The 27,700-nt window shown below is 47.0% G+C and overlaps 2 protein-coding genes across 6 annotated transcripts in view; both read left to right on the top strand.

Moving 5' to 3' along the window:
- The window catches only part of F13B (coagulation factor XIII B chain), a 323,209-nt gene that overhangs the window by 259,847 nt on the left and 35,662 nt on the right, over nucleotides 1–27,700 (top strand). The window lies entirely within an intron of this gene.
- Nucleotides 20,944–27,700, top strand: part of LRRC8D (leucine rich repeat containing 8 VRAC subunit D) — a 47,800-nt gene continuing 41,043 nt past the window's right edge. For 2 of the 5 annotated variants that reach the window (XM_061465552.1, XM_061465550.1), the window contains exon 1: nucleotides 20,944–21,171. The gene's annotated coding sequence lies outside the window, so the exon portion shown is untranslated. Of the gene's footprint in view, nucleotides 21,177–26,707; nucleotides 26,730–27,700 lie in introns of those variants that run through there. The other 3 variants (XM_061465553.1, XM_061465549.1, XM_061465551.1) reach the window with 2 other exon arrangements.

Genomic DNA, 27,700 nt, shown 5'->3' with positions numbered 1-27,700 from the left:
CATGAGTTTAGCACACATTTTCCTTCTCATATACTCCACAATAAAGCTTATAAGGAATTTTGCACTAAAGGTGTTGGGGGCTGTGATGCTGCTTACAATGCACTAGAACTAGCTATAGGACCAGCTGTGTTGGTGCAGGTTCAATCAGAAAGCCAAAGGGGCAGGTGCAGGGCATGGCTTCAGACCAGTGCTGTGCTCAAATGGTTTCACTGCAGCTGGGTATCAAGCTCTCTGCCCTGCAGGCATGGTGCAGTCCATGCACATGGTCCCTTAGTGTCTGGTGAGTGTTTCTGTGGAGGTAGTTGTGCTCCCATGGTGAGCTTTAGGCCTCCATTCTCTTTGGGATCTCACATCCCTGCTGCTGGACACTTTCTTCCCCTATCTGTGGATCCTGCCTCTCATTCTCAGGCTCTTTCCTACAGCCTTTCATTGATTTCTGCAGCCCTTGAGTCCCTGCCACTGTCTGCATTGGGTATAAGGGCTTTGTCTTTGGTTTCTTATAGGGAGCCTGAGCAGAAAATGGAGGGAACAGTTAAAAGCTTGGGGTGTTGTTGATGGAGAAAGTTAATGTCTCCTGGGCACAGTGTGCTTTGTGTGTGTGTGCTGTGGTGTTGAGAGGCACTAATGGATGAAGGTGCATGTAGCCAAGATTGAGCAGCCTTGGAGATGGGCACAGTGTCTGACTGGAGGTGAAGGGAAACTGTGTCCACATGCATTCTTTGTTGTTGTTCATGTGTGTGCTCCCTTAGGATGGTCTTTGCTTTCTGTCTTCCTTCAACCATTGGTCCCCACACTATTGGATGCTTTCCTTCTCAATGTCTTCCTTGAGCTGCACAACACTGGGAAGCTCAGAGAAATGCGGATGCCCTGAGGGCAGGGTGTATCAAACCCAATGTGTAAGCAGCTGATGATCAAATCCTGGTGGTTGTTTGTCCACGTGCTGGCTTCTCTCATCCAGCTGATTTTACCCACACACTCTATTGGTGTTGCAGTGGCTGAAAGAGGCATCTGATCTGTGTCAGCTTTTATCTGCCTATTTTCTTCCTACTGTGCCTCATTACGTTTGCTCACTAATTAGATTCAGATAGGAAAGGAAATATATGAGAAATTAACTGGCAAGACATCAGCAGCTGCAGGAACTCCGTGGGAGAAGAAATCCATTTACTAATGGAGTTAGTGGCAATGCAAAACCTAGACATGACTGCGAATTACTTGGGCATATGTAAGTCTGGAAACAGGGAGAGGATCCAAGGAAATGGATATCTGACTGTTGAGTAGTGTTTTCCTTTCTCATCTTGAGGATGTAGGTAGGCTGAGAACAGTGGCTGCAATAGTAATGCAATGGCAAAGCATGTCAGAGTCACTCATGGTGCTTTGGGAGCTGCCACTAGGACCCATGCATGGTGCCAGCAGTGCCCCTAATCCCTGGGAGCACCCAGGGCTGTATCCTGGGTACCTGTGCTCCATCTGCCTGTGCTGTGGAGCAGGGATGTGGTTGTGAGAAGCCACATCGCTGCTCCTCCTGAAATGTCTGTGGGGCAGCTCTGATGCCTCCCACATGTAGATGTAAGAGTCCACATCTGGTTTTTAAGGCTAGACGTCTCTTTCCTAACTGCTTAGGGCCATTCCTAAGAGCACTATGCTTACACAGGCCTATGGTGCTGTCAGCTGTGACTTCCCAGCAGCCCTCAAGCCAGGGGATGGACTGAAGGCATCCCACAGAGGGATGCCAGGTACAGCCCAAGTGACAGCAGCCAGCGCACAGAAAGCATGTGGCTTTATCCGGCTGCTCGAGGTTCCAGCTGCTGTGCTGCAGCTCTGCACATAGTGAAGAGTGTTTCAGCAGGGAGAAAGGCTGCTCTCTTCTGACGAGGTTTGTGCTTGGCCAAAGTGATAAAAACAGGTACCTGCAGGCTAACAGGACACCATTTCACTGCCCAGAACCATCCTTCCAACTGCTGGCAGCGTGGGGGAAAGAGACTCCTCGAATAATGTGGCTGAAAAGCAGCCCTGGATGAGCAGTTCTCTGAGCAGCCCTGCTGTAAGAACAGTCCTACACATTGTTCTCTTTATCTTGATGATTATAAAAGCAACAGCCAAGTTTTCCTCAGTGCACTGCGTTTGGTTATATTCTTAGAAGAAAAAGGATGGAGTGGTGCTGTGCTCTGGAGATAATAGGATGTCCTTGGCTGCAGAATGAGATTCATTCTGTGCTCTTTCTGGCCCCTTTTCCAGGGCAATTGCCCAGCTCAGCCATTGAGGCTCAGTGTAATGGGCTCCAGTACTACTATGTATGAGAGGCCAGGAGGGGAGGTAGTGAGGGCTGGGCATGGGGAAACCTTCTACCTGAGCAGCTCTCCCTGGCTGGAACAGGAGTCCTAATGTGGCAGATATCATGGCACGAGGATTACAGCTCCTGGAAGCCTACAGCCCACAAGGCGCACCCATGGTGTAAGTATGGCTCAGAACAGTTCCCTCCCCTCTCTATGGATTCATAGCAAGTCCACTGGGACAATGGCAAGTGCAGATGCAGTCAGGGGCTGTGTTATTGACCCAAGTGTCCCAGGCAATCCCAGATCATGCCAGCTTCTTACACTAGGAACTGGAATACAGGAAGCTGCAGAGGTTTTTAGACCATCCTCAGCCTTCTCTCCACTTGTGTGCTGGATTTGCTCATGGTACAGCAAAGGGTGCCCAGGATTCCCCTTGCCTTGCCAGGCTATGTAGCATCAGGGTTGGCTTGGGGCATGCTCAGGGACAAAGTGTAACTCCAGAGCAACAGTTTTGGGATCTGGGAAAGACCCTTTGGAATGAGAAAGTTGTGGGACATCTTGGGTTTTGGGCATCCAGTGGGGAAGCAAAGATGGTCAGGAATGAGCTAGACTCCTGCAGGCAGGAGTGTAATAGATGAGGTGGTGGGAGCCAGATCAAGTGATCGGAGTTGCTGTGTTTACAGGTTTGTTTTGCTTCATGAAAGGCAAATATGGGTTCAGGTTTTTCCTTTGCCCTGTTGCTGTTGGACACTGGGAATGACTTTCTTCAGGCCTGTTGAGATGCCTGGCTGTAAGGACAGCAAGCAGAGAAAAGTTCTCCTGATGGAGTTTTCTGGAGCACTACAAGGGAAAAAGAGGCTAATGGGAATTGTCTGTAAATGGCAGGGAATGAGGTCTAGTGGACAGCTCTTTTTCAGGTGCATTACTGCAAGTCTTTATTAGAAAAAGCATATGGAAAAGGGGTAGTTAGGATGGCAGCACAGTGCAGTTACCTACATCTATAAAGATGGATCAAATGTCTTTAACGTGATTAAAGAACAGAGAGGTCAGACCTGGTTTACAGTGACTTTGGACTATGCAAAGAGAGACTTGGACTCCAGACATCAGTAAGGGGATACAGGTAATGCAGAAGGAGTGAAAGAAAGATGTCTTTAAAGAATAGAAGAAGGAAATTAAAACAGACTCCTTGGAATGTAACATGGAAAACAGGCAAGCAGGAAAAGGGAACAGCGATGCAAATATTATCAGGCTTCCAGGTCTTTAAGAGTGATGGTTCAGGTGTGTGATGAGCAGCTAGTTTCTCTGAAAAGCAGGGAAAGTACTAAATAAAACAAAAAGGAGGATGTGTGTACGCATGTATGCACTTTGAAAGCCTCCTGCTGTATTATAAATACCTTTGAATCATAAAACCCAGAGCCTGTCAGTAGCTCCTATCGAAGTCTGAACATGCATTTTCACTTGTTCACAGTACAGCCTGTGTGTGCCATCACATTAAAACCAGAGAGGAGGAGGAAAGACACAGAAACATCCTGTAGGTAAAACCAACACAACACAAACCTGATAGCCTGACAAATTATTAAAGGGGATCTTAGCATGGGTAGGCCTGTAGAGCAGACTCCTCAAGGAACTGGCTTTTATTACACAGCACTCAACAGATGAATTGCAAGAGGTAAGGTTCTTCCTGCCCTTGGAAATGTAGGGAGGTTGAAGATATAAAGGCTTATACAGAATGGGGTAGATTTAAGTGTGCAGCAGCTGTCCCAGTGCAGTATAGGTGCTGTGATAGGGCACTGGTGCTGTGCTGGCAGAAGGCAGTCCTATGGACATTACTGCTGGCAATGCTTGGGGGGGTGGGCACCTGACCCAGAGGAACAGTGCGTTAGGGGACTAGCAAAGCACCCAGAAGCTGTGTGTTTGGGGTAGATGGTGGGGCAGTGATGACTCTGAGTGCATCATCAACCTTGACACAAGCAGCAGGAGGGAGGGTGTAAAGAATCAGTCTGTTACGTGGAATGTGTGTGAATGGATGAGATGTGCTGCGTGGCTTTTCCCATCCACACATAGAACTTGCCAGCAACTGCCATTTAGGGACTCAGGAGGGATGTCAGTGCTGCTTTGCTGCCATGTTAGAGGAAGCAGGATGGGAAATGATCCCATCCATCCACAAAGCCTTTGCTTATGGTCACAGTGATTCCTGATGTCCTGGCCCAGCCCCAGAAAGGTGTCCGATGTCTCTTGGCCTGCCCAGCCCTGCTCCCTAGCTGGGGTGGTGGGACACATCCTGCTCGCTGGGTCCTGCCCTGCCACCCCAGGAAGCTCCCATGGCTCCAAGACCTGGAGGGCCAGGACACTGAGATGCTCTCCTGAACTGCAGGCAGCAAGGAAAAGCTTCTGGCAGGAACTGTGTGGCTGAACCTCGGGTCGTGGCTGTTGTCTGTAATGCAAGGAGGAAAACTGTGACAGGAGCTGAGACAGGGTGCATGGAGCAGGAGGGATGTACTGAGTCTTCAGCCTGAGGAGCACAGAGGAAGGAAGAAGAGCTGTGAGGTGAAGGTGGAGGAGGAAGCAGCTCTGACCAACACAGTGACCTGGGTTCTCAGATCACTGAATTGCAGGAAGACTTGGAGTGTGACTGAGCAGCCAGCAGAGAACAGTAGGAATTCTAATGTGAGCCTGATGGGAAACTGGAAGCGTTTCACCAGCGGCAAAGCTTTCTGGAAGGAGAAAAAGGATGGCACTGTCTGAGAAAACAACTTTGCTCTTGCCCAGCTTGACCTCAGAGGCCTTCCAAAGTACTGAGAGGAATCTGGTTGAACAAGAGCCAGCAGAAAGTCTCTCAGCTGGATAATGTACAGGAGCAGATCCAGAGGGCAAGCCTCAAGATGTGCCCAAGGCAGGCAGAGACAGTTAGACTGCCCTGGAAGCGCAAGGGAAAAAGCAGGTGTCCCCCTAACTCTGTGGATGCTCCTCCTATGTTACTAAGGCTGTTCAGCTTCAGTAAGTAGGAGCTGTGTCATTCCATAATTACATGTCATTATTACATACAATCATACGATATGGGCATCTTTTATTACATACAATTATATCATATGTGCATCTTCTATTGTTTTTCATTGCTGCTAAGAAGAAACTAGTGTGAGGTGAAACTGTTGATATGGCTTTCCAGCAGCAGTGCTTGGAAAACAGATTAGAGCTCTACAAAGGAAAAACCTGCTTGTTCTGGAGAGTGTGTGTGTATGTTGGTGATGCCCATGAAGGCCTGGAGACAAAGCATCTGAATGACTGGAAGGCCCACAGGAGGCTGATGGTGCAGCACTCCTTCAGAGCTCTACAGTTTACTGGTGCAAACCCTCGCGTAGATGCACTTGCATCAGCTGCAGATTCCCATCTATTTAGCTTGTCTTCGTGGATGTAAGGAGCAAGTTAAACCCAGTTAATGTTACCTGGATTCAATACATTTCAGGTTCAGAGTTAGCTGGCTTAAAGCAGTACCTTGAGGCCAGATTTCTTGTGTCCCTTGCTAGCAGATTGTGGTGCTCAGGGCAAACGCCTTTGATGAAGCCATGTTGCCATCAGCCCCTTGCATGGGGAAGGGAGCTGACAAGCTGATGGGAATCTGGGGGGGGATGTGGGGCTTGTTTCCCCAGGCTGGGTGCTGGGGAAAGTGAAGGGGCTCCTGGTTATGTGTGTCCAGTGGAGGCTGCTTCTGCTGCTCCCTTTACAGAGAGCACCTGATGATACTGATGCTGAGGCCTTATGCAACCCCAAGGAAGACATCCAGAAGTACAGGATGTACTGTCACTGATGGACAGAAGACATAGCTGAGGTGGGTGACAAGTCCAAGCATGGCAATGCCCTTGGGGAGACTGGGCCAGCAGCACAGAGTGTTGTTAATAAGACACCATGGTAAAAAGCTGTAGGCAGGTAGCGCTTCATCCCCAAATGTTCCTGCTAAGCAGGTGAATGCTGCCTCTTGGATCCTTCACACAGCACCAGAGCAGGTAACGCTGTTGAGTCACAGCAAACCTGCCTTTGATAGCACCCAGCTTTCACCTGGCACTTGGGAAGGCATCCGTATGGAGAGATGCTATAGAGAGAGAAGACTGGATCCAGGAGCTGTAGCTCACTGGGAGAGCACCGCAGCCCCAGCAGTGGCCGGTGTCGCAGTGTCACCTGCTGTCGGGGACCAGCAGTGCCACCGCTCTGCTCAGCGCCTCCTTTGTAAGCCCTTTGCACCGACAGGGACCGGTCTGGTTCTTTCCCCCCCTGCAGATGCTGTAGGTTTCAGGCTGGGTTGCCAACCGAATTCCTTGATTTCAGTGGGAGTTTTGCCTGCCTGAGGATCTGAGCCACTAATTGAAGGGTCAAATGGATGCAGAAACACCTTCTTTGCACACCCACTCAGTGAATGGCAGCAGATCATTGGGATGCTTTGCATGAAGCCCTGACCCACATCAGAGAACAGTTGTAGCTTGAGAAGAGTTTGCTTCCAAAGCATCTTTAAAGTATCTCTGCAGTGATAATCAAAGTAAACATTTCCCCTTTGCAGTTTTTACTTCCACAACATCAGAAGGACATGGAGCAAGTCCAGAGGAGGCCATGAGATCATCAGGGGCTGGAGCACCTCCTGTATGAAGACAGGCTGAGAAAGCTGGGGCTGTTCAGCCTGGAGAAGAGAAGGCTGTGTGGAGACCTCATAGCAGCCTTCCAGTATCTGAAGGGGGCTACAAGGATGCTGGAGAGGGACTCTTAATCAGGGACTGTAGCAATAGGACAAGGGGTAATGGGTTCAAGCTTAAACAGGGTGATTTAGGTTGGATATGAAGAAGAAGTTCTTTACTGTGAGGGTGGTGAAGCACAGGAACAGGCTGCCCAAAGAAGTGGTAAATGCTCCATCTGTGGCAGTGTTCAAGGCTGGGTTGCATGTGGCTTGGAGCAACTCAGTCTAGCGTGAGGCATCCCTTGGCAGGAGGTTGGAACTGGATGACCTCAATGTCCTTTCCAACCCAAACCATTCTGTGATTCTATTTATTCCAATTCTGCGGGTAAAGTGGTCTTATGAAACAAGAAAGCTTTCTTAGGGCCAGGATAAAGCAGTGGTTTTATGACAACTATTGGAAGATACCAGTCAAAGGCTGCAGTTATCTCTGACCTGTTTCAGAGCACTGAACACCACTAGCACAGGTAATGGATGGGGAGAGGGTGCTGGGGAGCCTGGAATGTGCTGAGGGTGCCAGGCTGGGTGAGCGCGCTGCCTCTTGGGTGCTGTGAGGGAAGGTGGGATGCTGAGTAGGGAAAAAACATATTAGTGGGCATCTTCCAAAGACCAAGTTAATTTCCTTTAAGGATCTGGTCTCCCTTTTCTCCTAAGGCATATGGAAATTGACTGCACTGTGTCCTGCAGCCATGTGGATGCTGTTTTTGTTGATGTAACTAAGGATTTAATAGTGTGTAGCTTCCTGTAATGTGATCTGATAGGACATCTTCAATTTGCCAACGTGGACAAGTTTCTTTGATTGCTTTGTGCCTAGTGCAATTGGAAACATATTCCTAATGATTACTAGCGATCCCTACACAATGATGGGAAGAAAGGGAAACCTACATTTCCTTTTGGCGTTCCCCATGTGATCTATCTGGATTGTGTACCCATGCAGGTTTCCGTGGTTCTTTTGTATACAGCTACCCACTGAATGAAGTAAGAGTCTCTTGCTTTCTTGACATAAAAGGAGCTATTCTTTCAGAGCACCAGGTTTTACAGGTTAGTAATGAAAGTATTGTTGTGTTTTTAAAGGTAGAGCTTCTGCAAGTGCAGTTCATAAACATTGTCAAGGTCTGCTCCACTTCCACAGAGGTTGTGAAAGTCTTGCTGTTGACTTATATCTTGCTGTTGACAATATCCTGCTTCACCTCCCATTGCTATCCCAGCACTGAAGAGGTCTCTCACTGTCTTACGTCACATCTGCAGGCCCTTCTGGCTGTGGAACCCTGCCCTTTGTGAAGCTGTGCCAGGCACTATTTTATCAGAAAGGTGCAGTAAAATGCTGCATCTTACCTTAAAATTCTCAAAGACAGAAAGTTAATTCATAAGCTTTGGTCTGCAGGTGTCAGCGCGCAAATTTGCCTGCGTAGGTGAGAGAGCTCAGTACTCTCCATTGGCTGCATTCAGGGATTTCCAAGTCCTGCATCAGCATTTTTCCAAGCCTTCACACACTTGAATGTGAACAGGAAGAGAACATCCATCAAACTCGGATGAAGGGACTGGGGAAAATATCTTGGAAGAGCAAAGTGGAGATCCAGGAAATGTGTCTGATCCATTCTGGCTTTTCCATGCACTACCAACCATTCTGTCTTGGAGCAGTCCTAAAACTGCATCAAGCAAAGACACAGCTGTGGTGTCCAAACCAGGTGATACCTGGTGAGTTGGCATCCTGGAAGTCCACGTACTGCTACACACACTGCACTTCAGCAGCACAGCTTGGATTTCAGACAAACTATAATCCAGCCATGGGCCTGCTCCTGAGAACACAAAGAGCTTCTCTATGGGTATGGTTGTTTGTAGCAGTTTTCCAAATGGTCCAGCTCTGGGAAAGGAAAATGTAAGGGTCTTACAAAAATGTGAGCAGAGGAATTTGGGGATTTTGCTGTACTTAATGGTTCTGCTAATTGAATTGAGTGGAAAGACCATCACCCCTCTGCTTCCACTCTTCTTGTTCTCTCCAGGCCCAAAATGAGGAGGTGACAGCACAGCCCACCTCCTGTGTAAAAGGCAAGCGGAAAGGGGAGGAGAACACTCTCCTGCTTATGTCTCACACTGCCATGGCACCAGCAGCGTGAAGCTCACCCTGTCTTTCCCCCTCCACAAACCCAGCAAATAAGCCAGTATTTCTGATCCACTTTCTGCTCGTTGAGATTTAGGAACTCCATACAATAGATAATACAATAAGGGCAAAACGGGGTTGAACTTAAGGGTTCTTCAGCTTCCCCCACTCCCAGGTTGCTCAAGTTGGGACTTCATCCCAGATCATTCCATGCTTAGCCAGGCGGAGCAGAGATCAGCTCTTCCTTCCTGTTCAGGCAGCCCTGGGCAAACTGTTGTACTTTGGAAGAATAAACAGCAACTAGCATCACGCGCAGCTCGTTCCCACCATCATCACCCATCTCCATCTGCCAACTGCTTTTGCTGCCTCTTATGTGTTGGCAAAGACACTCAAGCCAAAGGTCCTTTGGGAGATGCAGAGACAACAGAAGGAAACACTTGCCTGATGTCTGATGTTACCGCAAAGGGCTGGCCAGTGTGCATAGAAATATTGGACTTAGGATGGAAAATGGAAGGGATTAGACCTGTGCTTTTAAGGACCTAACTGCTCCTTTGGTGCATGCTCCAGTTCTGTTTGGAATCAGCCTTTCTGAGCAAATTCCCACCCCTTAAGCTGAAGGGTTTTGGGGCTCAGGTAGGGCAGGGTACCAGTCACTGATTCAGGGTATGTGAAGGTTGCATCTCTGAAAAGTACTGTGATTAGCGCAGGAAGCCTACATAATGTTCCATGGTCAGTGGGTGTAAACTGGAAAAGTCAGCCTCGTTTTGGTGCATTTACTGTAGATTTAGTAATTGTTATTTTATATGTATTCAGAATTACCACTCAGTCATCCAAGCAAGGGGGTTTGCAATGGAATCAACTGCAGATGAGGAGTACAAGGTGTGAAAGAACCAGCCAGAGCTTACATCCCAGAAGCAGCAAGCACAGGTTTACATGAGTTAGAAGTGTGGGTACATGTCTCTCACCCTCTGTTGCACTGACTTGAATTTGTTTTGCAGAAGAATGCATACAGGATAAGTCTGTGTGACTGTTTTTGAAGAGGAAAGACAGAAGAACTAGTTGATAGCATGATAACAAAGGCACAAACATGCTAGAATGGGAGTGCAAGGACAGATTAAAGATGGGTTCAACAACAGGTGTTCAGATGTGAAGAAGAAATTCTACAGTAAGCACAGCTGAGACAAGCTGTTCTATACAGGGGAGCTGAGAGTAAAAAAGGCAGCACAGAAAGAGGTATTTTTCCAGAGGTTTGGAACTAAAACAGAAATATTATACAGGGAAATCTGGGACTATAGTGCTGCCAGTCTCTTCCAGGCCAGTATCATCACATTTGGTGTTTGGAAACTAGACAGATACCAGTTGTATCCAGGATGCTGTTCAAATGGACAATGAGGATACACAGCTGGAAACTTGAGTTCACATACATGGATAACAGAACAACACAGTGTACAAAAAGCACCTAAAAGAACACTGCAAACAGGCTTAAGAAAGACTTGGTAATGTGCTGATCTTGGATCCAGAGGTGTCACTATGAAATAATGAAGTACTGTCTCACTTCTGCTGACTTGAGAACACACATGCAAATTACTCCAGGCTGTATTAACAACCACATGTGGACCTAAGATTCCAGCAATGCATAACACATGCCAAGCTAGCAGCCAAATGGGCTCAAGGGTGGCAGGGCTGGGGGAAGACTCCAGGCCACATTCAGCTGTGAGACCTTCTTGTTGTAAAACAAGATGAGCAAAATGGGGAAGCACAAGCAAAGTGTTAGTGTTTTGCTGAGTTCTCAGATCTCAGCCTGCTAAATTAATGTTTTAAGTAAAATAGCAAGATTTTATAATATGTTTCCAACTAGTCATTTGTCAGCTTTCCACAGATGGTCTGAAGAATGTATGAAAATAGAACACAAGCAGAAAATTCCTTGTCTAACTTGGAGCATCCTTATGTGCTCTCTCACATGCACACCTTCTGCACGTCCTGCAGCAAGTCTAAATGTAATGATTTCTTCACCAGGGGTGGTGACACAAGGCTGGAGAAGTGAAACCAAGCAAGAAAGAGTGGTGTTCCCAGTAAGAAAATGGAGTGTGGAAATGCAAGGGACTTGCAAGGAAAAGCGAGGGATCAGTGAAGGTGGTGGTAGCAGCACTCAGCATATCTAGGAAGGGGTAGAGGTTGGCTGAGGTGCAAGATGGGGAGACAGCCATTGGGAGTGGGGACCAGCACAGCTATAGATGGTAGGTGAAGCCCTCTAGGCAGATGAGATGGTCTCCAGAAGGAGACTCAGGAGACATCTGTGCCCTTCACATGGGACAAAGGAGAGGGCATGGGTGCTGGAGAATTCCAGGTTCACTGGGCAGGGCACAAAGAAATGTGCCTGGGCTGGGGATGGAGGGAAGACACTGGGGTCCTGATCCAGGCAGCTATGTGGAAAGGGAGAAGGTAGCAGAGAGGAAAAGCGACTCCTAGAGAGGGAATAGGATTTCAAGGGAATTTGCAGTCAATGGTATCAAAATTGGGAAGACAGCCAGGGGAATGGGGATGGAGGAGTGAGAGGCTCTGAAACCTGATGGCATGAGCACTGGAGTAAAGATATAGCGCTAGGGTGAAGGTGGAGTTGGCTGTGGTGCTGACTAGAATTTCCCAATAAGAAAACAAGGAAGAAGAAAGGTGGGTCAGGGAGGGATTTGGGGACAATGAGAGATTATAATGTGCTTACCTTGGAGGGCTTAATGAAGGACCCCCAAAGAAAGTGAGGATTCTAAGAGGTACAGGGTGGAGTTAGGCTAGAGGTACAAGCTATTAGGAAGTGAGAGGAAATTCTGTTTCTGGGGTATTGGATAGACAAGAGCAGAGAATGAGAAATGCTGTTGACTGTATAAGAACCAGAGAGAGTGCAGGAGAGAAGCAAGCCTGGCTCAGACCTCAGAGAAGCTGGCATAGGGGTAGAAGAAAGAAGAGGACTGTGTGAAGGAGTAGCCTGATGTAGTGGGCAGCAGGTCTAAGGGGAAAGAAACTGGAGGAGAAGGACCAAGAGAGAGAGTGGAGCAAGAGGCACTGGTAAGAGCACAGGAGATGTGAGTAGCAGGGAAATGAAGAGGAAGGAAAGGGTACAGCAGTGCAAACAAGGCTTTGTGTGGCTGAGGAGTGCAAAAGAAATGGGGATGGGAGTCAGAGACCAGAACTAGTGTGAAGGTGGAAAAGGATGGAGACATGGAAATGTTCCAAGGTGGGAGGGAGGGGGAGAGACAAATGAATAGGCTAATTATAACTAATGCAATAATTGGCTGCTACAGCAGTAATCTGATTGTCACCCAAACTGAGAGGATGAGGCAGGGAGCTGGTGACTGAGGAGGCGTAAGCAGAGATGGGTGAGCATGCTGGGCACAGCGGATGCTGGGGCTGCAGTTCCTATGGCAACATGTACAGGTGAGTGTGAGCAACAAGTGTGCAAACGTGGTGGTGTGAGCAGGGCACAGCTTGGCATGTTCCCATGTTGTGCTCCTCTGGGTGGGAGCAGAGCCAGGCGCCATCCCTGGGTACCAGGATGCTGTCACTGTGCAAACCAGCACAGGATACAGGCATGTTTTGAAGCCAGTCCCCCTCGCTGATGAGAAATGGATTTCTTGTGTTCTTTCTCCTCAATCCTGGCATCCAGAAGCCCAGCACAGTGAGAGCTGCTGAGCATCTTGTCAACAGTGTGTGTGTGCTGTATGGCGAGGAGGCAGCTCTGCAGCTCAATACCCCTGGAGAGGGCAAGGGAACAGCGAGCATTCATCCCTCATGCCCGTGCACCATCTCCAGTGCCCAGCTGCAGTGGCACATACCTCCAGGCACCTACACTGTATAGCTGCCTTCCAGTGCAGTACCCTAGTGTGCTTACAGGAGGCAGCAATAGTACCCTGTTCCTGCCTGGGGCCTTATTCTTAACTCCTCAGCCATTTTTGCAGATTTTTCCCTACCTCTCCCACTGTATCCCCTGTAACCAACCAGCGCTTTAGGTGCGCAGCTACCCCTCAGCATTATGCTGATGTTCTACACTAAATAGCTGGAAGCAGAGCACAAAAGCCAGTTCTTCTGTGCAGAGAAGCAGTGTTTCCTAAAGCACCGACACTCCCAACAGAAAGGATATCCCTACAGGGTGCTGAGCAAGGATGGTGTTCTTTTTGCCTTCAGGAGGCACCTTGGCCTTGCTCAGGCACTCCAAAGCAGCCCTGCTCCTGCATGGGCTGCATCAGCTCTGCATCAAGCATCAATCACTCAATCATCAAGAGATGCTTGGAGACTCCGCTGATTCAGAGCAGCGTTTCCAAGCGAAGCTGCATCTAGCAGCAGAGGGAGCTCTGGGAGAGGAAGAGGAGCATAGGAAGCCCTGGGAACGGTGGAAGCAGGCAGGGGTTGGCCGGGCAACTGCAGACAGCTTTGCTGCCCCAGGTAGGGACCTTTTAAACAGTGTAAAGGAATCAGAAAAAAAAAAGGGGCCTGGGAGAGGGAGAAGTGGTTGGAAAGCAACGACCATGGAAACAAAATGCCAGAAGGACTTTAGGTATATAAAGACATGCAAGAGGCAAGCAAAAGAAGTGTCTGGGTGCTCTTTCTCTTGCAAGATTTAAGACTTCTGCTAACTTCAGGGTGTCTGGTGCTAAATAGCCATAAGGGGGAGGAGGGTATCTTGGTAACTCAGGGAATGTTTTCTCTGTATTTAAATGTTGGAAAGGTCTGGCTCCACTTACGTTTCTTTTCCTGATGAGGCTGCTCTGTGTTGAGCACTGTTCTCAGGTCACAGTAATTTCAGCAAGTTTCAGTTTTGAGAAGTTACAGTGCCATCGATTCACATCAGGATCAAAGCCCAGTGGTGAATATCCATTTGTGGCTATGTAAATGCAGCCATTAGAAGATGATGGCCATTTCTGCCACATGCGGGATGACAGCAATGCCAACCAGCCACATCACAGTGCCTACAAAGCCAGAGCTTGGCTATGACTCTCTAGCCACAGACATCTGAGCAGGAAAATAAAGATCCTGGCCTTCCAATCCCTCATTCCTCATGGTCCGAGGTGCAGCACAAGAGCAGGCATGATTCATTCTACAGTCTCTCTGCAAACCAAGGGGAAACCACCTGCTAATTTCAGTTCCTGATGTCAGAACGTATAATTAACCTGACAGAGCAAAATGTTATTTTGGGCTAAGGCATGATCAGACCTTCCTTCTCCTGCTACCTGTTTCCATGTGGCAATAAGTTGGAGGTGTTTGGGAGAGCTGGGGGAGGTATAGGTTTAGTTGTGTCTATACAGTTTTGGCAGTGAATTCACTGCTGTGTAATACATAAAAATAACTCCAGTGCTTTCTCCAGTTAATTTCCATTTGAGGTAAGCACAGAGAAAATGGAATGATTTGAAGATTATAGCAACCTGCTTCCCTGCTGCCACACACTTGTGCAATACTCCTCCCTTGCATATCTTTGGAGCAGGAGATGAAGCAGGTTTCAAGTAAGTATGCTGGCTGTGGATACGGATCACAGGGATACTTGGGATCTTTAAGGTGTGTCATGTTAAGCAGAGTGGGTGGTGTGATGATGGTAGATGTCTAACTGTAGAAGCTCAAGAGAATGGAATGCTTTGGTTTATTGTCATTGTATTTGAAAAAGCATTGTGATGAGGACCTCAGAGGTGGAGTTTTATCATGTTGTTGGTATGTTTTCCCTTGGGTAGAGTCTCTAGAATGGAGCAATTGATTTTGTTTCATCTATAATATGTGCGCTTAACAAAGGTGCTGCAGTTAAAGCGTAAAGATTAATCTAGCCACTTCAAGCAAAATCAAATCCCCTTAGTGCTGTGTGGGCAAGCCCAGATTCTGTAGGCCCCCAGGCACAAACACAGCAGCCCTGTTGGACCTCTGAGGTGGGAAAAGAGCTCCAAGTCTCTTATTAAGGATCCCCATTTTAAGACAAGCTTTCTCTACTCTCCTACAGAATGACCAGTGCTTTCTTTGTTCCATGGGAAAACAGGAAAGCAGAGAGAAGATGCAGCTTGTAAAAAATAAATGATATATTAGTCCCTTGCCCCCTTTTTCTGCTGTTTTTGCTGGTCTGACTCAATTTCATTTTATTTTTAATGGTCCAGCTGTGCGAGTCCTTAATCTTCAGCCAGTTGAATGACCGAGGATCAGTCATTTCCAGGCTCGGAGCATTCTGGTCCCGCATATGTTCTTTCTTTTTCCTTCTGCTGCTCAGAAAGCTCTGTCCAGCTGTGCACCTCATTATGCCCTTGTGGCTAGGCTATTTTAAGGGAACTTCTTCTAAAGGAGTAACAAAATCAGCAAGCTCTAACTTTTGTAACTGTGGGATTGGGGAAGTGAAGGTTGAGTGCTAGCACAGGTACAGCTAAGCACTCTCAAGAAAACTGGCTTGCCATTTCTTTAAAGACCACCATTTATAGGTTCAGGTAGAGCACTCAGAGCTTGTGTCATGCTCCAAGAGCCATTTCACTGAGAAGCCAGTCAAGACTTAAACAGGCAAGAAGGGCTTTCAGGCTTGATTTGAATAAGGAAATAACAGACTGAAATGTCCCAGGGGGAGGCAGAGAAATCATTCCAGGGAGCTGGGCTGGACAAGCCGTGATGGCCGAAAGCTTCTTTTTGTCTTACTCTGCTAATTCTGGTTATGACAGGTTTTTAATCTTTATTTCCTATTCAGCCTCCATGCTTAGCATGCTTAGTACTTGTGGAAAGCAGGGTAAGCATAAGAGGTGGAGATTACAGAAGTAGCAAAGTGCAAGAAAATGAGAAGAGCTAAGCAGATGAAATGGACTAACTCAGTCCCAGACTGCCCCCAGCCCTCTGGCTTTAAAGATCTGAAAGCGGTACCTGGTGTGCTGCTGAGCCGGGATCTGAGTATGAAGGTGCCATGTTACCAGGCTCTACATTGGACTGACACAGGCTCTATCTCAGGTTCACAAAGCAATGTGCACGCTTATCCCTGTTTCTGTCAAATTAAAGCCCCGGTCAGGCAATCAGCCAGGGTGAAGGGCAGATGATGATGTTTGCCTGCAGCACAGCTTCCTGCCTTTCTGCCAACCCTTCCACCTCAGATGATGCTGTGTACTTTGGGAATTTATAGTCCTTTATTGATAAGTACAGAATGAAACAGGTTGTCCATCTGCTGGTATATCCATTGGATGAAAAGTGATATCTCATGAAAACTAGACCTTCTATATAATCAGAAGCAGCCAGCAGGAGTTGTTCTGTCGTTCCTGCCATCACTTGAAAACTGTGCTGAGCTGCAGTGTGACAACACACGCTGCTTACCATACTCGCCATGGTGGCTGCTCCTCTTCTTGTTTCATAATGCAAAGGTACTTGCTAAGAATGTGGCCTCATCCCCCAAATCTCCATTCCAATTATAGATGGCTGCATTGCATGTTGAGTGATTGAATTTGCATTATAGCAAACAGAATAAAAAAATTGGTGAGCACATTGTGGGGCTCTGGATATAAATACAAGAGGGAAAGACCTGCTTTTTATCTACAACAGTCATTTTGACGTTGTAAGACAGAGACACTCCTCCTTTTTTTCAGCACAAAGACAAGATAAGGAGAGAGGGATTTTTTCCAACCAGGAAGTTCAGAGACTGGGAAAGAGTTGTGGCTCTGGAGCAGCATAGACTGACTCACAAGGCTTCCAAAGATCTTTTAACATAGAGGCTGCTGTGCCATGTGTTTGAAGACAAGAAGAATAGTGAAGTGTCTTCAGAAAAACATGGTAATGTGGGTCTGGATAATTATTTAAGATGGAGTTATAAAGCAGTAAAGAAAGTTGGTTGGCAGGAATTTAAATCAAAAAGGAATGATATATGAACCTAGCATGTTAGGGACAATGTTTTGCAATGCTTTTTACAGTGGGAAAACGTGCTGCTTTGGTTTTGTTGGGGTTGTCAGTAAGACTGTAGCTAATGAAGGATCATCTGACATAATCTAGTTAGACTTTCTGAAGGCTTTGCCATGGTGTTCTGGTCATGGGGCACACTGAGCTACAGCTCAGTGCAGAAGTGCAGCCCATGGGTGACAGGTTTCCCTCTCCTCTCTGAAGTCCATCACCCCTGGGCTGGCTCTCCAAGCAACAGCCTCTCCACAGCCAGCTGCAGGAACAAGCAAAAGTGGGCCCTTGCCAACATCATCTGATTGCAGGGCTATAGAAGAGCTGCCAGCACATTGCTTAATTCTGCCTGGAAAGCTGCTGTGGAAAGCATGGGGTAGAGGTGGTACTAATGGGTAGGTGACTGGCAAGTGGTGGATGAGGGCTGAAGAGGGTGACTGCATCCTCAACACCACCTTCCTGCCCACATGTCCCGTGTGAGCACCAGTGGCTGAACTGTTCAGCACATAGAAACCCAATTCTTGGGAAGAGGTGGCCAGTATCCAAGTGAAGTGACTCATATGGATCCTCATCCTTATTTAAATTGGAGTCTTCCCTTTCAAGCTTTGCCCATTCCATGGAGCCAAATTGCTGTGTTTCAGGAGAGGGGAAAGCCAATTCCCTGACTGTATCTCTCTTTGATGTTGCCATCTGTACTTCTTTCCAAGTAACTATCTCATCTACCTTTTAATATTCCCCTTCATCTTAAATTTGCTTGAGAGCAAAACCCGTCAGCTCACCCAAAGCCAGGACAGAAATACTTTCCAGTAGGCTTTTCTGAGGAACCACTGGTACTTGCTGGTTTTGGCACCAGCTCTTCCTTATGTTCACCTTCTGCTGGTGTCCTTCCTGCACCTGGTTTCCTTGGACTGAGCTTGGAGATCTGCTGGACAATGCCAGGCAGGCGTATTTGGGAATGCACAGGATGGCCATTTGAGTGAAAGAAAGAAAGAACTGGAAAACATCTTGGAATAAATTGTCAGCTTTTGAACCTGGCCAAAACCATAACTCTCTTGGAGGACAGGTATTTACTAGGAATTTGTAATGATATAAGGATGGGGTTGATATTAAGGTGGAAAAGTCTGACCTCTTTCGGTTAGTCAAGGCTAGGGAATTTGAAAGATGTAAGCTAAAAATCAGTCATAAAACCAAATAGGATGAATTCATCCTATGAGGCATATGGCTGCATTGCTATTGCTTGTCAATGTAATCACTAATGCAGGCCTCTAAGCCACAGTTTAAATTGACAATATTAATTTATTTTAATTGTAAAGGGCCACCACCAAAACAGTGCAAGTGGAAAGAAGCCATTTTTCCTCCGCTGTCCCCATTTTTCTGGCACCTCTTCTATCACATGGAGTAACTTGGGGCTGGCTGACTTGTGCTTCTGAAACAACCCTATAGCAGAACAACAGAACAGCTGGGAAGCATGTCTGTCCCAAACTGAGCTCTTTCAGATTTTTAGCTCTCCTCCTCTCTCTTTTATCTCACCTCAGCATCTCCTGGGTGGCCAGAGCCAGAAACAGTGATCTAGAAAGAGCTGCCAAGCACCAAGATGTGAACCCAGAGAAGACCAAGCCTGGAAAAGTAGCAGAGGTCTCTGCTAGAGAAGCTTTAAAGGAAGGAACGCAAAGGGTATTAAATTAAAACTATTTGAGTTACCTTTAAATATACATCACAAGGCAAAGGGAGTGGAAGGCAAACCAAGCAACCCAGCATACATTCTATAGGAAGTAAGTCTTTCACACTTGTGTTTGCCCAATCAGAAAGGGACTCTAACTGGATCTGGATCTACCCGGTTCCAGGTGTCTTCTGCCTCGGGTCCTCCAGAGCTATTTGCTGGAGTGCCTCAGCTTGGCAAGGTGTCTTGATTGCCAAGTGAATGTGGATTCAGCTAGCTCTGACCAGCTCTGGCATCTGAAAAGATCTCTTTTCTTCCGCTTGACTCTCTCTGCCAGCTGCCTGTGAGTCAGGAGTTCCCAGCCAGCAGCTCTTGTTATTATCTGTTTTCAGTTGCCTTGATGTTTACCAGATTGGACTGCTTTTATCTCTATTAACCCTACATCACTGCCCCAGTGTTGCACACCCCTGTGTGGCTTGGCCACTGGGTCAGAGCACAAGTAAATAAACAGACAATAAATTCACCTTCTTGAGGAAAGACCGAGGTCTAAAACACTGGCCAAAAATAACACAAGTGTTGGTGATCTCAGGGAAGAAAATAACTAAAAGGCCAAATGAAGGTATTAAAAAATCAAAGCTTAAAATAACTGACAGCTCATTAGACTAAATCTGAACTCTGCTAAAATTCTCCACCAGATGAAAACTCCCATATGAAAATAGTGCTGAACAGCTGAGAGCAGGACAAGCTGGCCTGATTTCCTTTGGTCTCAGAAGCTGAATTGCTGCTAAGTGCTTTCATTTGTAACCTTAGATACATCTTACAGTCATTTAGACCAGAAGGTCTGATTAAAAATGCATCTAAAAATATAAAGGGGAGATTCTCGAACTTTTAAAGGGCCATAAAGCTATTCTGAACAAGCACCTCAGATCACTTCCCAAGTCCTCCTGTTCCTAGAAATCATGGGACTGAAGCAAAATTAGGAGGATGAGCCACTTGCCAGGTCAGTGTTCAACAAGGACTTCGGGATATTGGTGCCTTTTCACTTACAGAAGGAAAACCCAATGTCCTGGTTCCCTCAAGGGCTCAGTACAGATACAATAAAACAATAAAACCAACTTTTTCCTTTCTTTTCTCAGATAACACTTGAATAATCAAAACAGTTTGAACTTGTTGCTGTTTTATTTACCTCATGTACTACAGTTCATTTACCCACACAAAGTGAACAAGCCATGGCTTTGCTACCAGATGTTTCCATATTAGGGCCAGTGCTGTTTAATATCTTTATGTATGATCTGGATGAGGGGATTGAGTGCACCCTCAGTAAACTTGTGGATGACACCATATGGGTGGGAATGTTGATCTGCTGAAGGACAGGGAGCTTCTGTAGAGGGATCTGGACATATCATAAGCCCTGGCCAATGGGATGAGGCTCAACAAGACAAAGTGTCAGGTCCTGCACCTGGGCCCCAATAACCCCATTGAATGCTCCAGGCTTAGGGAAGAGTGCCTGGAAAGCTGCTCATGGAAAAGGACCTGGGCATGCTGATTGATGGGGCTGAACATGAGCAGCTTGTGCCAGGGCAGCCAAGCAGCCACCAGCATCCTGCCCTGTATCAGCAATAGTGTGGCAGCAGGGCCAGGACAGCGATCATCCCCCCTGTACAGCAGGGCCAGGGCACCGGTGAGGCTGCACCTCGACTCCTGTGTTCAGTTCTGGGCCTCTCACTGTAAGGGAGACATTGAGGTGCTGGAGCAAGGCCAGAGCTGGTGCAGGGCCTGGAGCACAAGTGTGATGGGGAATGGCTGAGGGACCTGGGGGGTTCAGTCTGGAGAAGAGAAGGCTTAGGGGGGACCTTATCGCTCTCTACAGCTGTCTGACAGGAGGGTGGAGCCAGAAGGGTGCTGGTCTCTGTCCCCAAGGAACTAGTATAGGACAAGAGGAAACGGCCTCAAGCCACGCCAGGGGAGGTTTAGATGAAAATTAGGCACAATTCTTTCCTAATGTCTGCTCAGACATTGAAACAGGCTGCCCAGGGCAGTGCTGGAGTCTCCATCCATGGAAGTGTTCACACACCACGTAGATGAGGCCCTCAGCGACTACCGCTGGCCTTGGCACCGCAGCCCGGCGCCCCACACCACCCGAGGCCCAGCACCGTGCTGGCACCGACCCGCAGGACCACCCCCTCCCGGGGGCACCTGAGAGCGGCGGCTGCGCGGGGGGCGAGCGGGCGGGGCGGTGGGGCCAGGCCCGGCCCTCACATGCGCGGCGCCGCGGGACCCATTGGGCGCCGCCGGGCTGCGGGCGGTGCTGTGGGCCGCGGGGCCGGGCCTCGCCTCGCCGCCGGCAGCCGGTGCTGTCCGTGCGCCGAGCCATGCGGGTGTGCGCTGCAGGACGCTGCTAGGAGCCGAGCCCGCCCGGCCCGGTCTCCCCCTCCGCTGCCCTCCACGCCCGCATGGCAGTGCCGCGGCGGTGACCGTCTCGGAGAAGGTCCGCGTCCCTCGGACGGACGGCTCTCGGGGTCTCTCAGCCCACGGGGCCGTCCCTGAGGTGAGGTGAGGCGAGGTGAGGCGGGCGAGGGGCGGCATCGTCACCAGCACCGGCACCACCGCTTCTTCGTGCGCTTTACCTTTCTTTTACCCCCTTTCCTGCTCTCAGAACGGTTGGTTCGCCGCGTTGCTGCAGCGCCGGTGTGCCCGGCGGAGCTGCAGACGGGCCCCGGGTAGCGATAGTAGCTGGCGGCGGTGTCTCCTCTTCGGGGTGTCCGAACGCGCTCGGTGTGCGGAGCGAGCGGCAAGCCACAACTGCGGGGCCGGGAGTGCGGCGTGCTACCGGGAAAGGCGAGCGCCGAGCCCCCCTTCCGAGGCCAGGGGTATTAAATGCATGTTGGGACCGCCGGCTGTGTGCCTTTTGTATGGGGTCAACTGCTCTGGCGCTGCACCACACGCAGATTGGAGGGGCCTGAAGCGGTCAATAAAGCACATCTTCAGGAAGAAAACAGCCCTTGTCACAGAGAATCATGTGTGGTTCAGCGAGGCACGTCTCCTCCCTTCCCCCTGCTCCCCAGGACGTGGCAACACTGACTCCTGCTCGTTGAGGATCCCTGAGCTTGGCACAGCAGCTCTTCTGTCTTGCAACCTCCATTTCCCCTGTTACAAGTGCTGCCACTGCTGTTGAACACGATTTGAGGCACAGAAAGCTTCTGTCTTGCCCAGCATCCTTTAGGAAAGCTGGTCTGTGGTCAGTGGGGGGATGCAGGCTGTGCATTCGCAGCACACCGGCAGCCCGTGGCAGCTTCTCCTTTTGGGTGCTTCCAGTGTGTAAGAGCCATGAGGTAGGTTACTCAGACTTGAAAATGGAGGACGGTAGTGGTAACCAGCCTGTTGTTTGATGGAATAAGTCTCAGCAGTGCTTCCTGTAATGGTGGTGCTGAAAGTGATGTCTTACTTGGCTTAGCTGCTGGGGTGGAGAGTGAAACATCTTCAGTGCTGGCTTTGGGGTGCCTGCTGCTCATAAGCATTGTCAGTTTCAGCTTTAAGAAAGAAAAATAGTGTAGGGAAGTATTTGTTGGTTTTCTTTTTCAGCGTGATGTTTGTCAGCCGTGATGGGAAAGAATCATCTTTTCTGCCTCTAAAAATGGAGATGGGGACTAGCCATGCCCCCTTGTCTGAGGGAGAGGGCTTTAGGATGTGAGAAATTTGCAGGAATAGTGCTGAGATTTCAATCCCACGGCTCTGAGCTATCAAAAAACCACTGTCATCACAGATGGGATAGCAAAGTACCTTTCTCTGTGTCTTTTTTTTCCTTCCTTTCATTTTTTCCCCTCCCCTTTTTGTGGTGGCAGAAGAAACCTCCTTTCTTCCAACTTAGGGCAAGCATTGGTAGTATAGAAGGTTAGTGTTATGTTATTTGCTCCTGATTGCCATCTTAAATTAATTCACCAAGCCTTGCTCAGAGGCCAGGATCCTGTTCATTCTTTGTGATTTACAGATCCCCTATAAACCCTATTATTGTTAGTTGAAACTGATTTATGAGGTCCTGATCTAGGAATATGCTACTGTGGCTGTTTTTTCGGTGCTCCACACCATCTTCTCCTGTGTTTCTGAGCAAGCATTACCTTTATAGTAAAACTCATTAGGTGCTTTGCCTGCATCTTGCTTAATGTGAACAACAGTTGTCTGTTATGTTTGCTTTATCTGTTTTCTTGCACATATATAAGTAGGGAATATTTAAATAGGTACTGTTATTTGTAATCAAGATCACTTTGATAAAGATCCAGATTTTACAAAGGCTAAATGAGGTAATGTGGGAAGCGAACAGCATTAAGCAGTAATGTAAGATGCAGATATGCACAATAGATATCCATACCGGTCCTGACATCCTTGGGGGAGACAGTAATCTGTCCAGCATGTTCGGACCTGGAGGAGGAATTCTAAAGCAGTAGCACCAGCAATGTAGAAAGTCTGCACACTGCCATCACAGGGAGGTAATTAATGGGAACAGACCTGTGTAATAACAATGCGAAGAGAATGATAGCACTTGGATGCTTGCTGTGGAAAGATCACCAAGTGTACATTGCACTAACATGCATAGCTGCGCACTTGGACGAGAGTTCTTGTATTCCAGTTCTTTCCTAGTCCTGTGTTCCTGTCACCTCTGACAAGCCGCTCTTCAGTAGAAGTGGGTAGCTGGTGGTATGGAGATTCCACAGTGTCCTGCATGTGGACAGCTTCCTTGATTGTATGTCTGAAGAGTGAGGAAAAAAAACTAATGCTGTTGGTGATATGCTTGCAATAGGTCCTGCCAACGACAGGAGGATAGGAAAATAAAGGGCGTGTACACCCCTGTAGTCAAAAGCGCTTGTGACCATGTGTGTTGTGGCTTGGTGCAGTTTTGTGCTGAAATATCCCATCTCGAAGTCAGCTCTTTTAATTTTTCCAGGTCTTCCTCTTCCTTCTGTGTATTAAGGTGCCATTCAGAGCCTGCTGCAGCCTGTATAGTAAGTGGATTTTGAATTGGGTCCTGTACCCCTGGCTGAGTTTCTTCCCCTCCTTGTGTTTTCTGATGGCATCGGCTGCTGTGTCAGTTCTCCCTTTTGCTGCTTGGGATGTTTTGCAGACAGAATGCTGACTCAGTGCCTCAGCCCACCGTCTCCCTTTGTCCCTTTGCTTTTTCCTGCGCCGCTAAGAGTCAGAGGGAAGTTTTGGTAGAGGTACGTGGGCACTGATCACTGGGGATGAATCAGTGTCCTGAGGCTTTTAATCAGTGCGGGGCCAGTGATGGCAGTTTTACTGAGAAGTAGTTTCAGTTATAAATGTCATGTAGGGAACCCAGTAAACTAGTTTCTCAACTGGATGCAAGCAAAAGGGAGTTCCAGAGTTAGTATTTTACCAAATAATGAGCTCGGAAGGTTTTTCATTTGTTTTCAAAAAAAGCAATCTGTGTCTTCCAATTAATTCATAAAATTGCTGTAGATCCCTAAATATTCACAAAACACAGCTAGCAGTATTTACATGATAACTCAAATCTTCCTCTGTAAAGAGGAAAAAACAAAATGCATTGTTTCAGTTCCTGCTGTTTAGAATTCTCCATTTCTTGCTAGTTGAAATGGGACTACACAGTTGTTTTTGGTTCAGTTTGGTTTTTTCCTTTCTTACTATTTTATTTATTCATTTCTTGTCTCTTCGTGCTGGAAAGATTATATCCTAGGGAAAAAAAAAACAAACCAACAAAACCAAATCTCCCAAAAGCTGTTAAGAAAAATGGAGGTAATTTCCCTCAGAAATGTTATACTTTAAGACTTGTTTGTTCTATTACATAACTGACATTTTAAATGCTTTTTTATTATAAGCAGTGAAAAGTCTGTGGACTTCACTATGCGAAGACTTGTGTACATGACTGATTTTCCTCAGATGTGTAATCTCATGAGTATGCATGCGTGCATAAGGCTCTCTGGTGTCACAGTAAAGCTGCTCAGTCTTGAAAGGGTTTATTCTTGGCTGTGATGTTGAGGTGCTGTGGTGTGTATTTTGCCAAACAAGGACTGAAATATGGAGAAGGATGTTTGTGAAATGCAGTTTTCTAGCAGCTACCAGCATTACATTTGTAAAAGTGTGTAAATATCATCTGTGTAAGTGTGTAAAATTAGTGTTTCAAAGCTATTCTGTGCCTCTTACCTTGAGAACACTTTGAGCTGCTTTTTTTTTTTTCCTGAAGTTTGACTTGCTTGTACTGGGGATAGGTTTGGCTCAAAATCTCTTAGTCTAAGCAAATTGAGTGCAATTTTCTTTTAACTGTGTAACAAAGAATAGGTACTGATTGCTTGCCAAAGACTTTTTCCCCTCGGAGATTCCAAACAAATTTAAGAAAGAACAAAGCCAGTATTTCTAGTGCTTAACTTCTTGAGAATCGTATTGGGTTTTGGCATGTAAAAAAGGAGAGTGCATCACAAGTTGGCACTTCCTAGTACCATCAGTAATACTAATTTCCACATCATCAGTTTTAACTGACACTGTTTCAATCTTTGTCTCACCACAAATATCTGTAATTAAAAGAATTGAAGCTCTCTTCATTTACTTCTGTATTCCCTTCAGCTCTGTTCTTCCAGTCTTGCAAGAACAGGTTCCTGTCCCCCTTCAGGAAATGGATAGGAAGAGAAGCTCAAAGACCTTCATGTAGCAGCTGCCAGAATGTTCAGGGAGATATCCTTGGGAGGAGGAAGTTTGTGTTCTTGGGATCAAGCCAGCAAAATGCCACTTTTGCCCAACACTTGAAGGCAAGCAGTGGTGTGGGAGGAGAGTATGGCTGCACCAAGGACCTGTTTGTTGGCACTGTTTTAGAAGAAATACCTTCCCTTCTTTCTCCCCCTCAAGTATAAATCAGGATATGAAAACACGCTGTTCATGTAGTCTCAAAAATGTTGCTACCTATAATTTTCCTTCTTTCCACTTGAGCTCTTTCCTCAGAAGTGATTTGTTCTAAGACTGAAGGAGTTGCAATACTCAAGATTTCAGGAGCAGTGATGGTGTAAAATACAGCCACCGTTAGAGGAGGAGGAAAGTTATCTGTTGCTCAGATTTTTTGTTTCAGAGGTCCTTTTCTTGGTGAAGGTAACTGGTTAAGAAGCAGAAATAATAACCAGGCTGAAAGTGTGTGGCAGCCAGCAGCAGGCGAGAATAGCAATCACCTTCATTCACCATGGTCCTGCATTTTGTATTGTGTGATCAATAGAAAAGAAATTGCCTGGCTCTTGTGACCTGCCTTGCTACTTGTTAAGAGTTTTAAAATCCCTCTCTGTTCACTAGTGCAGTATTTGTCTGAGTCCCATCTCCTGATGATTTCCCCTGTATGTCGAGACCATATGTGAGGCTGCCTAAATGCAGGTGTCTGTTGCTCTTCTAGGTGTCTTATCTGACATGGAGCTAGTAAATAGGATGAGACCTACAGCAACAGGACCCCTTCCCTAGGTTCATTATATAAAGATATGCACAGGAGCAAAAAAAAAGCCAAGCACAAAGGCTTTTTATGGCCCTTGCGGTGAAGCAGTGAGGCAGGCTCCTACCACCTCCATGCAACCCAATGGCTTCAAAGCCACAGCCAAGGTGCAGGGTTGGGGTTTTTTTGTTTTTTTTTGTTTTTCTTTTTTTTGTTTGGGTTTCTTTCTCACTTGGACTTCATTCTTTACAAGTCAGCACTGAGATAAGTTTCTCTATAAGAGGTGTTCCTGATTGCCCTTGGGTTCTACAGAAGCCAGTGCTGCCGCACCTCTAGTGTTTTCAAGTCTGGCCAGTGCCACAGATACCAACATGCCCGCGAAAAGAAGCATTCTTTTTTCTGGTGGACTTTGTTTGAAGCACTTTACTCTTGCTGCAGTGATTTTCCAATTTGGATTATAGCTTTTAAGGAGAAAACAAGTGCATAGGATGTGTGTATGGCTATGAAGTCTGAATATCTGCCTGTTCTTTGGCTGTTGCAGGGTATGAAGGAGAGAAAACTTGCGCACTTTGAGCTGGTGTGAGAACTTGCATAAAGAACTACCTTAGTGCAGGCTTGCTGAAGCTGTGTGTGCTGGAGACGGAGGCAGTTCTATAACCTTGCAGTACGTTAAGGTCAAAAGAAAAGCTGGTAACCCTGGGGAGATCTTTGATATATCTTGATGAGCACACATGCGAAGTTGATTTTGTCCTATTATGTCAACAGAAAATATAGTCTGTTGCCTGTCTCAAATGCTCTGATTGAAACCCCACGCTTATACAGTGCTGATTTGTTAATGATTGAAAATAACCTGTCGGTGCAAAAGCTTCCTCTGTGAATATGAATATTTTATACAGAAGTATTATGCAATAGGCATTTTGTCACCTTTGCAGTCCTGCACGGAGGTACATGGAGTTAAGCTGATGTCATTTGGAGAGTTCAGTATAACTTTGTCCACTAAACCAATGCAAATGTCAGCGAATGATTCAAAAATGTCTATCTTGCATATTTGTACATAGTGGCTTGTGTACGCTTTGTGGAGAGGGAGGATTGGAATTAGTTTGGTCTGGAAGCCTGTTCATTGAAACTTGTAGTGAGAAGTGTGAAAGGCAGTGCACTAGCTTGCTTTGTTGTTTAAGCACAGCTATGGTTACAAACACTTTCCACATGCATTAGCAATTGCCTTCATCATAGATGCACAGCGGAAACAGACTTCACGATTAATCTCACTGGTGCTTAAAAATACAAACTGAGAAGTCTCCATACAGGGTTCCTCTCAATGGCTGCCATCCAGAAACTTTCATGGACTTGCATTCTGTCTAATTAAATTAAGAAATAAAGCCTAAGCTACCTAGCTTAGAAGAGGAACTGACAAAAGGGAAATGAAACTTTTCATGCACTTGATTCTTTTAAAGTTTCATGTTTGCTGTTTCATAACCCATGCTAATTTCTTTGCTGTTTTTACCTCATTGGCATTATTACCAGGCAGAAAGGGAAGACTGGCTTGGTGATTTTGCTTCAGTCCGTATCGCTCTGACAACAAATCTGTTGGCTCTTGAAACAAGGAAGTGGAGGAATGCAAATACACAAATGCTCTTGTGTGCTG

Source organism: Pezoporus flaviventris, unplaced genomic scaffold (genome assembly GCF_033815535.1).
Source record: "Pezoporus flaviventris isolate CSIRO_AGI_PZ_B2104156 unplaced genomic scaffold, CSIRO_AGI_Pfla_v1 ptg000040l, whole genome shotgun sequence".
NCBI classification, from domain to species: Eukaryota; Metazoa; Chordata; class Aves; order Psittaciformes; family Psittacidae; genus Pezoporus; species Pezoporus flaviventris.
The sequence above is the reverse complement of the archived record's forward strand: the minus strand, read 5'-3'. Positions and strand labels throughout refer to the sequence as shown.